The 13638-nt window shown below is 40.9% G+C and overlaps 1 protein-coding gene across 3 annotated transcripts in view; it reads right to left on the bottom strand.

Annotated features, from left to right (window-relative positions):
- Positions 1 to 2816, bottom strand: part of LOC142160577 (uncharacterized) — a 65140-nt gene extending 62324 nt beyond the window's left edge. For 2 of the 3 annotated variants that reach the window (XM_075215441.1, XM_075215443.1), the window contains exon 1: positions 2491 to 2816. The gene's annotated coding sequence lies outside the window, so the exon portion shown is untranslated. Of the gene's footprint in view, positions 1 to 1315; positions 1401 to 2490 lie in introns of those variants that run through there. The other variant, XM_075215442.1, reaches the window with a different exon arrangement.
- Positions 2817 to 13638: the final 10822 nt, after the last annotated feature.

The raw sequence follows: 13638 nt of genomic DNA, 5'->3' as shown, positions 1-13638 counted from the left end.
GCTGCTGTGCATCTCTCTCGTGCCGCTGAACCGCTGACTAGATTAGAAAATCTAGTCAGCGGCGCCCTGCAGGTCCCGGCGCCCTAGGCAACTGCCTAAGGTTGCCTAATGGGAGCGCCGGGCCTGCTTATACCCCTAATGCACTGCTCACTAAGGGGGAGCTGTGTGCACCTATATTGCACATGTATTTAAAGGGGAAGGAAGGTTTTGAGAGTTGCCTTGCACTGTTTAAAATGATAACATCACCCCTTGCCACTCTGACGGTGTTGTATGGAATCCCCCTTCTAAAAATCCTGCCTTTTACTCTGTACTAAATGTTGGTCCTTCTGTAGTGATGATCAGCACGAGTCATTTCAATCAATCATTGAATTGTGAAGTGCAGGTCAGGCAGCACATTGCAAATGTAGATATACAGTATACTCTATAGCTTACAAGCTAGTGGGCAAATGGGCACACACAATGCAGTGGCAAAAAGTTGGCGGTAGCTAAAGGCTCAAGCACTGTGTGCCGGATGGAGTCCTACTTTAGCTTAGTCTGTGAACGCACTGCACAAAAAGAGCTTGCACTTCAGCACATAGTGTATAATACTAATGTGCAATTAATTTGAACTCCAAAGTGGGCACAGAAAAACTGGAACGCATGTCGATCAATTACTTAACGGCACAATTACAGTTTACGCTTCTGGAGACGGACAGAGTATAAATAAAGTGATTCCAGTGGAAATAATACTTCATAATGTTCAAAAAAATGTAAATTATGTTGTGACATATTGGAAAGGTTTTATTATAATTATGGTAATTAATGTAGAATTATTTTTATTCAATCACTGGACACAATTATAAATTACACTTTTAGAACATTATGAATAACAATGATTGCCATTGGAATGTATTTGCTAAACACCATTCAATATGTAATCCTTTTTTTCCAAATCATGTAATTTCGATAATATCCAGTAGAATCAATGTTGGGTGCTACTGATCATGTTATTCATGTGATATTCATATATATATATATATATATATATATATACATATATTCATGTGATGTCATATTTTGTTTCAATCATGTTAACAAGTAATTATTTTTATTTTTACAATTGTGGTTTCATCTGAATCCCCGTTCTACTACATTCTGTAGGACACAAATACTGTAATTTATTTGACTATAAAGACAACAGCTTAAATTATTTACACTACAAAAACTATAGTTTCTTCTCTTAGCTGTTTTATAACAAAGTTTTTAGCTCAGTACAGCTGAACCATAACAATTCCTAGGACAATGTGATTAAACACAATGATCGGGATATACTCACGGTTTGCTGTACCTATGCAGTATCTCTTGAGCACTGATCTCAAGTTCTACTGAACTAAAATAATAGCTAGTTTTCCATAACCTTAGTTTTACCATCTTCTCTTTAAAGGGTGCTATAAAATGTTATTTTGTTTACAGAAAAAAAAATATGTAACCTATAAAGTAGAAGAGTTATGTTCTGGAAAGAATACTGGTCCTTCCACCTATTTTACTGTTGTGGTATTTTTCATCTGCTGTTTCCGGGTGCCCTTGTGGGTGGTGCAATTATGTGTTTTTATTTTTGACGCATGTACTCCAAAAGAAACATGTAAATGCTTCTGCATGAAGATACATTTAAAGCGCACCAATGGCCTAATTCATCAAGGCACACTTACTGAGCTCAACATGCGTTTAGTATTAAAAGTATTAAAAGCACGTGTTTAGGCTTTGTGCACTCCTGAATTAATCAAAGCACGGATTTCTATGTACGTGTGCTGCTGCTATCTGTGGCCTGATTCATTAAGGATCTTAACTTAAGAAACCTCTTATTTCAGTCTCCTGGACAAAACCATGTTACAATGCAAAGGGTGCAAATGAGCATTCTGTTTTGCACATAAGTTAAATACTGACTGTTTTTTCATGTAGCACACAAATACTTGTTAGCTTATTTGTACACTGAGATTTAAAGTTGATATTTGTGTGCTACATGAAAAGACAGTCAGGACCTGAGTCATTAAGGAGAGCAAAGCATAAAAAAGGAGTAACTTTGCGGGGGGGCGTGGCTTGGACGCCATCTCAGACGGTCGCATACTCTGTGAGCTCCCGCAAAATTGTGGCTAAACCCATAAATATCGGGGCTCCCCCTTACCTTAACCACCCTACTGTGCCCTTCATACCATCCCCATAATCTTGGGCCATTTTCAAACCTTCGCCTGGCTCCAAGAAGTTGTGGGTGTCTGGAGACAGAGCTTCAGTCCAGGCTGCGGTGTACCATTGAGCCGGAGAGCACGCTGGTGTAATGATCGATTGCCCCTGCAGACATAACGAGCGCTCGCCTACTTCACCGCTGGAGACCTGTCGCTGACTTCCCCGCCGCTAATCTGACTAAGCTGAACTCCTTAGTTCAGGAAACAACCTACAGCGGAGGAGCAGCGGGTGTGAGGCACTAGTGGGGGCGCAGGATCATCTAGCGCTTACCTGAGGGGAGCGCAGGAGGGTTTCCTCTCTTTCCCCGGCCGAACGGTGAGTGGCGGAAGTGGACTGGATTCTGAGACCGCCATTGTCACCTTCGCTTCCGATATAACCGGAGCAGAGCCTGCTGGGAGATCTTCAGCGTGAAGAGAGATAGACGTTCAGGCTGCCTGGGAGGTCCAGAGGCGCTTCGGTACAGATATCCAGGTCAGCATATTGCAACATATTAATATATACTCTCTTAGCCTGGCTGATAATATCTCTCAGAGCTCACGTTTTATGCTCTGCTGAAAAAATTATAAAAGCAGTGTTTCTTCGGCTACTTTGCATTCAAAATGATCTCCTACAAATGATATAGTGTAACTCTGCTGCCACCCTGTGGTGAAGACTGCAAAGTACAAGTGCTAATATTATACATTTAAAAAACCCCACCCAGGTTTTGCAGTTTCAAGCCCATCTAAGATTATCTAATCCATAGAAGTGGAACACTCTAAGTCTATTTGTATAGCACACATTTCGTAACAGTACAGTGCTATTTAGCCACTGGGAGGAATCTGACTAACAATAATTTCATAACGTTGGAACTCAGATCGGCCTATTGGCGTTGCAAATATAGCTCAACTGTGCCTGCTGGCTCTGCTCTATTGTCATTCGCAATTAGAGGAAACGCCGTAGCGGAGAGGCCACTTCCAACCCTGACAATGGTTGGAAGACAGGAGACCAGAGTGCCACCTAGCGACTAAATGAGATACTAATACAACGGGACACGGGGGAGTCCATGACGTACTAACTTCATAGAGCATCTACTATATCAATGGGAGAGAGAAAGGTAACCAACTAATAAACAAGCTCACCTATCACACTCCCTAGATCCTGCGGACTTTGTCTATCTTTAGGTCTTTAGCTTCGTAATGCCGCACAAGAATAAAAAAACCTCTACTCCAGGTACAGCCTCAATCTTCACTCAAGCTAGAAAAAAACACATCTCGCAAACTCTAACATCTTCCACGGCGCAAGAGTCAGACTCGGAGAGCAACGGTACTAGTTCGGTCAATGAGATGTCATTATCTACAGAATTGAGAGACATCATCAAGACTACTAACCAATCGGAAGTACCTTCTGTCATCCAGGAAGAAAACAAAAAAGTAATAACGGCACCACGTAAGGAAATTGCAGCTATTGGCTTAAGAACAGCTGACTTAGAGCAAAAAGTAGACGAGGTCTGTCACTTTCAAGAGTTTGTTTCCACGGAACTGTCAGATATTCGTACAGAGATGGAATCATTCAGAGAACATCTTGAGGATTCAGAAAACAGGTCCAGGTGGAATAACCTCCACATACGCAATATTCCGGAAGCAATAGACAATGATCTCCTGCCTAAATATCTGGAGAAACTATTCCGGTTCTACCTCCCAAATGTATCTGTAGAAGAAGTCCAAACAGACAGAGCTCATAGAGCCTTGCGCCCTAAGCCTTCACCGAACCAACCACCGAGAGATGTCATAGTGCGATTTCAATACTACTAATCTAAGGAACAGTTCGTCCTAGCCACCCGAAAATGCCACTCCGCTTGTTTTCGAAGAAGTGAACCTTCAAATATACCAGGACTTGGCCCCCACCACGCTACAAAAGCGACGAGATTTCGCCCCTATTACCAAACTTCTACGCGAACATAAAATTCGTTACCGCTGGGGATTCCCGTTTCACCTTATAATAGGACATGAAGGCCAGTCCCATAAAATTATGACACTGGAGCAAGGAGTAGCTCTTCTTCCCACCTTTGGAGTGGCGACATCATCAATACCAATAACGGCTGCAACAGAGACCCCGAGACCAACAGCTCCTTCGACATCGTGGACACAAGCCCGAGGAAATTAGAGGAACGGACTTACACATATATATGTAGCCAAATGGCAACAAATGAACGCCAGCTACTAGAGACAAATAGAGAGACCCCCCTGGGCATTGCTTTAGTTGGACCATGAAGGTCTCTAATTGCTACACTGATACAGAACTTTATATCTCCGCCCAGTCCTGACTTGGATACGCTCCAAATCTTAAGTACCTTTTATTATAATACTATAATAGTCTGGTTAGCGAAGAGATTTGACAACTTTGATCTCAAAATAGTTAGAATGTTTTGATAATATAATCTATCATTGTATGTTTCAAGTTTTTATGAAAAATTATATAGCTTGTTTAAGAGAATAACTTTATACTTGAGCCTTTTAGTAACTCACTGATTGCCTTTTAGATGATACGGGATAGACTCCCAGGACGGTCATCAGATGATGGGTTGATAACAGATAGACCCAAAAATTTCCATTAGACCCCCTCCCTCAAAAGAGAAAAAAAAAAAAAATGGGGTCATAAATATAATACTAAAGTTTTTGCTCAAAGTCAATTGTTAGACTTTGGTAGATGGCTAAATATGATGCTGGACTCTATCTTGTTAAGTATTCAGTTATTACTAGAATGTATAACCCTCCTCAATTCACACTCTAGAACATGTCTTGCGTTTGCATGACTTAAGTTAGTTAGTCACTCAGTTAGGATTCCCCCCTAGCAAGTGTCCCGCTTGCAACGTGACCACCCCCCACACTCCCCAAGTACACAGGATGTACTGGTTCCGATTTATGGAAGACAACTCTTGCCAGTCAAGTTTTCTTCTCCCTTGTACCTATGTTTTCAAACCCACTTTACCCTTGTCCTATCCCTTCTTTCCCCTCCCCCCTCAGCCTTGCATCTTGTCCCCCCAATTGCTTTACTGTAATCGACTATGGTCTGTCTACTATTGGTACCAACCATGACTTTTTCTGTTATGACCATTAATGTTAATGGTCTCAATACCCCACAAAAGCGCACGATATTGATCCAGTACTTAAAACGACACTCCCCGCAAATTGCAATGCTCCAAGAGACACATTTTAAGCATACTCATCCAAATTTACAATGTAAGCAATATCCTCAGGTATTTTACTCTACCTCCTCTCAAAAGGTCAAAGGTACAGCAATCCAACTTCATCATACCCTTCCCCTAACAATAGAATCCAGCTATATAGACCCCCAAGGACGATTTATCATTCTCAAAGGCTCTCTTTCACATACTCCCATAACTCTAGCTACATTATATGCGCCCAACACCTCCCAGAAGACATTCTTTATTCACTTCTTTGCCAGACTCTCACAGCTTGGGGCGGGAAGAGTAATCATGGGTGGAGACTTTAATACCGTATTAAACGCTCGGTTAGACCGCTCGCAATCAACGCGAAGTGGCAGTCGCTCCACTGATGAGGGTGTAAAGCTACAATCCTTGCTTACTCAGGCTAACCTATACGATTCATGGAGAGTACTCTACTCCAGTGATAGAACTTTTACTCACTACTCTGTACCGCATGGTACTTACTCCAGAATAGATATGCTTTTTGTAGACGCTCAGACGACACAGCATTTGAAATCAGCCTCTACCTCGCCAATCCCATGGTCTGATCACTCAGCCGTGACTTTGCGACTTGACATTTTGCCAACTTGCATCCCATGTATTAGGTGGAGATTAAACGACCACCTGTTCTTAAAACAGGATAATGTTAATACAATACGACAAGCCTTAGATGATTATCAAGCAGACAACAATCAGGATCAAACTACCCCCCCATAAGATGGGAAGCTCATAAAGCAACTATCAGAGGCTGACTGGTGAGCCTAGCCACATACGAGAAAAAAAAGCATAGACAGGCAGTCACTAAATTGGCTTCCCAAATACAAACACTTACTCTTCGTCACCAGAAATATCCTAAACGTACAACTTACCTTAAAATGCTGGCTCTAAAAGGACAACTAGGCAAATTACTTTCCGCAAAGGCTGCTAAGACCCTTCAATGGCTGCAGCAGCGTTTCTATGAAAAGGGCGATAAGGCCGACACACTACTGGCTCGTAGGCTTCGGAATCAACCTACCCGTAACCGCATTGTCGCTATTAGAGATCAGACACAGCAACTATTATACGACCCACAGGCCATAGCGGATAGATTTAGAACCTATTATAATACATTGTATAACCTCCCTGTGGCTGAAGATCCTCTAGATACTAGGCATACACAAACTTTTGAATACCTCCGAACATGTTCTCTTTCTCGTCTGACAGTACCTAGGATCCCCCCCACCCTTAATCCAGCTCTGGTTAGCAGGAGGGAGCGGATAGCTACTCCCAGTCCCTGGATAGGACACAGCCTGCAGAGCAAGCCGAGGAGCTCTAAGTCTCATGAGATTTATTAATCTTGTGAGACTAAGAGCTTCCCTGCTCACTCTACAGGAAGTTCCCACCCTGATGGATGTCAGCAGCATCAGAAGCATAGATAAGTGCAGTGGGCTGGGGGTGTTGTAATGTGTTTCTGGGGTGGGGGGGTGGCATGATAGGGAGGGCCTGATAAATGTAATGTTTTATTATAATGTATGTATCAATGCCCCATGTTGACCATGCCCCCAACATAATGTGGGCGCGCTCCTGGCGGCGCCGCTGCTGTGCAGCGGCACACAGTTTTTTGTCCTGCTCATCAACAGAGATGGGCCTGTATGCTTGAAATGCCAGGGCTGATTTTTAGTCCCAGTCCGGCCCTGGGTAAGTTATTTAATCAGTCTTGTTATTTAGTAGACATACCTCATATAAGATTAGATAAACAAGCAAGTGAACCCTCAATGTATGCGTGGTGACTGCATTGAATGAATGAATTGGGGGAAGACTGGGGGTACCAACTGATTTCCAGAGAAGGGTTCCTGATTTGAGTCAGACAAATAGTTGTAATACAATACAATAACTATTATAATTTAGGTGGACTAGGTATGAACCTAATTACAATCAGCAAGATTATAAGAGCTGCCCTCTATGTTCAAATGGGGAAATTAATACATCTATTATTAATTATATTAGAGAGTTTTAACTCATTATATAGGGAGTATTTATAGCTTACCAAGGACTACCCTCAACAGAGAACTCTCAAGAGATATCCCCAAGAGAGATATATTAACAACAGTTAGATTAAGAGAACTGCCCCTCTATGTTTAAAGTGAGGAATGGACACATCTATAAGCAATTATAATACAGATGTTTGACTCACTATATAGGGAGTGTTCACAACCTATCAAGGGTTAACTCTGATGGAGAATTTTCAAGAGGTATCCCAAAGAGAGATATCATTTATCATATATGTAATTTATAGCAAAGTATTTGTACATTACTGTTAACATAAGATCAGTTTAGTACATATATAACAAAGACCAGTAAACAAAACTGGATATTAATAAGAGTTTTTAATCTATAAATATAGCGAGGCATAGCAATGTGATATTGCTATTTTATGTCACTATTTGCTATTTAGTCACTTCATTTTGTTTTTATGTTTCACTAGCAAATTGGAGATCTAGTAGGAATATTGTAAGTTCTCATAATTACTTCTTTTAAATTTAATTCAATAAAGGTTACAAATTTAAAATAAGATCCAATTGCAGAGTGCCCAAATTATTTTCCTGTTCTTTTTCTTTTGTTACATCAATTTGAACTGTAATGTGTGGGTGCACGGCCCGATATGACTATTGAGACTTGGTAATAAAATCTTAAAATTTACTTGATATCCAGGTGAAGCGATTGACTTGGTGCGGGGGGGGGTGGGGGGGGTAATCTTTTGTAGTGACTGAGGGGAAATCTGGAGGGGAGTTGAGTGGTGGGATGGGAAGTTAGTATTGCAAAGTGAAGAAGGGGGCAAGGGACTTGTGAAAAGGGGCAGGTGGTTAGGTGATAAGTGGGATGAGGAGAGATAATAGGGAGTAGGGAGTGGTGGAATACCAGGAGGCACAAGGAGAGGAAATTTGTAGTAATAAACAGTAATAAGGGAAGAACCAAGAGTGAGTAAAGACTTGCCATGTAGCATGCAGCAATAAAGTACAATAAAAGAGAACATGAGAGGTTGTCACCACAGAGTGAGAACACAGGGTATCATGTAATAGTTGAGAACAGTGAAACATAACACAGCAAGAGCTGAGCACAGAAGAACAAATATCACTAAGTGTCAAACAATAACTACAATGGGCAATGATTGAGTGAGCAATGGAAAGGATCACAGCTACATCTACGTATGCATATGGGTGTGATGTTTGTTCCTGCTTGTGTAGGTGGTGAGTGAGGTGGGTGCAGGGAAAAGAAAAGTTCATGGGCAAAGTTTAAAGAGAACTGTGGTGTAAATCAGTAGAAGAAACAGAGAAGGTTAATGAAACAGGTGCATGGTTGGGCTAAGTATTGAGAGAGTGTGGAGAACCCATCAAAATGCAATGTAACTTATCTGGCAAACGTAATTAAAGTAAGGTATTAAAATCCACATTCAAAATAAATAAAACAGACAACTTGCTCGCTCCACCCCACCCCAAGTGAATAACCAGCACCAGTCCTATAGCCTGGGCTGCTTACTGCTGATTCAGGGTGACAAAGAGCACCAGGAAAACTGTGCCAAAGTGGCACCGGGCTATGCCAGACTGAGCTGGTCATAGACTATAACCACGAGATCCTCATAAACTGCACCAGTCTCAGGCTGGTCAGCATAGGGTAGAATTTCCACAGGCAATCGGGCCCACAAAAATGTGTGCCCCTCCCAGGCCAAACTGATCCCTTGCTGAATAACACTAGGGCTATTTTAGGCAACTGTGGGCTATGATTACCAGAGTAATGACCACAATTTTAACAATTGCACTGCTCCTTAGGCACCCCCACTGCTAAGTGACATAGAACTAAAAGGATCTGTCTAAGTGCGGTGTTATGTTTTGCGTATGACACTCACTACTGAGCAACCCATACACCAGTCTCTACAATACAGTATAATACAAGGTTACAGTAAGTTCATTTTACCTGAGTTTTGTTATGCATAGGACACATTTTCCATAATTGCTGTATTTGATAGTTACATGACATAGAACAGAATGGAGCCAGAGCAGCCTTATGCACCTAATAATGCAGTGTTATGACATGTATATGACGCTCACTTTGAGCCATACACACCCATATACCATTGTCTGCTATATATGTGGTTTAATACAGTATTACAATTATACATTTTTTTACCAGAGTGCTCTGTGACATTGTAAAGTGTTAAGCTGTGTCAGTATGTGTAGGCTGCAAGCCTAGTGTAGCAGCATAGCTAGTGCATAGAAAATAATTAACTACAGATGACCATGGCATTAAATGCAGTGAGGGAACTAAACTTAATATAAAAAAATAATTTTAAACATACTGTACATGTATCCTTATTTCCTTTCGGCATACTTGGATATTTAGTGGTATCTCCTTTAAGAATGGTTTAAACATTATTATTGGACTTTCTTTTTAAGCAGAAAAATTAGAGACCAATACCATAGTTATTAGTAGTTATCATCTTTGCTTTATATTATCGCAATATACAATTCTGAAACATTTATTAGACAATTCTTCAATATAGATGACAATTCAATTTTCCATATAAATGAGCCATGCTCTAAATTAAGGAAAGAAAATAGCTATGTTTTGTATTTTGCTCTTTAGAGCTCTGGAAATAAGTACAATTTTGTGGTAAAAAAAAATACTTACATGTAAAGTTTTCACTGATTACCTCTCTGACCTACCCCCTGTACCCTGTATTCTCCACATCAGCTAAATGAATATATAATATATATATATATATATATATATATATATATATATATATATATATATATATATATATATATATATATAAGATTGATTTTCCTTGCAAATCGTTATTCCTCTGTTGAATCACTCTGTATGTCTCTACACTGGTTGCCTGTTTTCTACTGAATCCAATATAAAATACTCTTACTAACCTACAAGGCCATCAACATAGCTGCACCAACATACATCTCCTCTCTTGTCTCAAAATATCTCCCAACTCAGCAACTTCGTTCTGCACAAGATCTGCATCTCTCATCCACACTCATTACATCCTCCCATTCCCAATTACAGGACTTTTTCTGGGCTGCACCCACTCTATGGAATTCTCTCCCTCGCACAATAAGACTCTCCTCTAGTCTACAAGCTTTTAAGCGTTCTCTGAAAACCCACCTCTTCAGACAAGCTTATAATATTCCTCAACCACCCTCTTAACCTCACTACATTACACTATTACCACCTGTTATACAACTACCCCTTGACCAACATTGTTGTGTGACAGGATCATTTAGCTTATGAGTCACTTTTACCTTTGCAGTCTGGCTGGGCCGACTGCAAATGTAGACTTAACCTCATGTGTCAAACTCCCATTGTCCAATAGATTGTAAGCTTGCGAGCAGCCTTCTCACCTCTTTGTCTGTTTTACCCAGTTTGTTTACTAGTTTACTATGTTTGTCCCCAATTGTAAAGCGCTACAGAATATGTTGGCGCTATATAAATAAATGATGATGATGATAATTATGATGTGTCTTCTGCTTCTTTGAATCCTCCCTTTTGCTTGCTTCTCCGTTGCTTCTTGCGTTGTGACTCCTCTGTGCTGCGCTTCTCAAAGAAAATGTCGGGCATTCAGTGCAAGCGCAGCAGATAGGAGGGGAACAGGGAGGGAGCTGGATCGCCATCTGACCTGACCGCAAAAGTTTTTATTTGTTTTTTTGCAGGATTATTTATTCTAATTCAGAGCCCTGCTTATGGGGCCCCTTGCCCATGAGGCCCCCGGACACCTGCCCATCATGCCCAGTGGAAAAGACGTCCCTGACCCTCACCTGTACCCTTATCCATGCATACACAGTGACATATTGTATTGATCAAATTATCTTCTCAGTCTCAATTGAACCACTCACCTCTCCCATTTGTACTCTATCCTGCTCTAATGCTGCAATATCTTTCTAAAACATTACACTCACTGCTGCCCTGGTCAAGACAGCTCCACTCACCACAAATTGTCTCCAATACACCAACCCTGTCACCACGAGCGCCAATGGAGAAATGTCTTCTTACAATACCACCCTTTGTATCACCAGACGGCCAGGGGAGGGCTGGCAAGCTTTTGCCCAGGGTGCAAGACTTGACTTAGTAGCATATTTTAAATGAAAAAATGAAAAAAAAAAAATGCAGGTGGCCCAGTGACCCAGTCCAAGGTAGCCCACTTTGGGACCAGCCTGGGGGGCAGATGCCCCCCTGCCCCCCAGAGACCAGCCTGCCCCTGGAGACGGCTTCCTGTGATAGAATGTCCATTAAAAGACAGATATAACTCTTTGTCTTTCTGAAGAAACTATATGGCATAGAAGTTTACTCTCCCGGCATGTCAGAGAGACTCCAGAATTTCTGGGAGTCCGGAGAGCAGGCAAATCTCCTGGTTCCTGGCCGACCATTAGTTTAGTGTCGGGGGAAGGGCTTATGATGTGATTTGCACGTCATCGTGGCCCTGCTGCCTGCTGTTATTGGCTAAGACTGTGTGATTTAATTAAGGGGTGGGGCCAATGACGCGATTCCTGGGGCCCCGCCCCACACACGCCCACCTCCCCCCAATCTCCCGGATGCCAGCTTGCCCAAGTTGGCAAGTATGCTATATGGTACAAGCAGAGAAACATGTAGGAGTTTTGCATCAGAGTCTATGGAATATTGTTGTCACATCTGATTTCTGGTGAAAGTAGGGATCTATACAGTTGCTGCAGGGACACAGAAACACCTGACCACCAATGTGAGGTGCTGAATACGAGGTGTATTACAATGTGCCCGAAATATGGGTAATTATCTCAGCCTGGAATTATTAGTGTTCTGAACTGTTAGCAAACAGAAGGACCCTGATTGTGCAATATTTATCTAGAACTCTTTTTGGAGACAATGGGCCTGAGTCATTAAGGCAAAAAAAAGAAGTTATTGTTATCCGGGACAAACCATGTTACAATGCAAGGGGTGCAAATTAGTTTATTATTTTCCACATAAGTTAAATACTGGCTTTTATCATCTAGCAGAGAATTAATTGATAACTTTAATTTTACATTGGAATTTTAAGTTGTTCTAGGACAATTCCTATCTCCACTATAAATCTGTCCCCACATTTTAAATTTACCTCCCCCTCCAATGCAACGTGGTTTTGCTAGGTGCAAATTTACTCCTTTTTTATGATTTGCTCTCCTTAATGACTCAGGCCCTACATGTCCTGTGTACAATTTTCTGATAATGACTGTAAGTTTCAGGTGTTAAAATAGATTTTTATCAGCACTATTCATACCTTGTTGCTATACAGTGGGCTGTGTATATTAGTGTATGCTCATGTGGAATTGGGAGAAAAATTAGCTTATATCTACTGAATAGCACTAGGCTATATATGTATACTTTGTTTATAGGTGTATATAAAAAGCTTGTTTTAAAGGTTTTAATATCTATTGCCCTATGCACTCTCCCTTTTCTTTATTGGTTACATATACTTGGCAATTTGGTAATTTCTCTTTTGTAGAGCAGCATTATTATTACTTTAAAACAGCAAATTGTTGTTTTGTACTGTAGCTCTATTGGCACCTGAAAAGGGAGGCCCGGGACCCCTTGAAGTTGGCAATTTTTGTCAGGATCGACCTGTGTGTTCTGTTTATATATTTATTTATTTTGCCAGCCCTTATGAATTTATTGCATTGTGATTGCAGAGCGTCATCCTGGATAGAAAGGGTTTAGAAAAGTAGAGTAAACTAGAGGATATTTATTCTGATGGTATTAATTTTGCCTATCCATGAAATATACTTGGGGGCTGGTGCAGGTCACCCCTTATTTTGCATCCAACTCTGCATCAAACCCATAGTGTTCCAAGATTTAAAATCTTTTCAATTAATTAACAGGTGGAAGTTCCAATAAAACAGTTCATTGTATTCGTTGGTTATAGAAGTACCTAAATATTTGATGGCTTTGGATCTCCAGAGAAAGTCAAAAATTGGAGTCTGTCTCTCTTGACGAGTAAAATATTGCGAGATCCCTTTCTTGCATTTCAATGATGATTTATGAATGGTGCAATGTATAAGGTAATTAATTATGGAAATAGGAAGCTTAAATCCTTTTGCAGAGTTGCAGAAGCTGTGAGTGGGTGGTTAATGTATAATTACTCTTGTCTCATATAAGGTTTAGTAGAGAAGTTCTTTATCCTGTTGTCTTCAGGAGATAGGGCACTGACATATCAC

The sequence above is a fragment of the Mixophyes fleayi genome, chromosome 6 (assembly GCF_038048845.1).
Source record: "Mixophyes fleayi isolate aMixFle1 chromosome 6, aMixFle1.hap1, whole genome shotgun sequence".
NCBI lineage: Eukaryota > Metazoa > Chordata > Amphibia > Anura > Limnodynastidae > Mixophyes > Mixophyes fleayi.
This window is presented reverse-complemented; position numbering and strand designations above follow the sequence as displayed.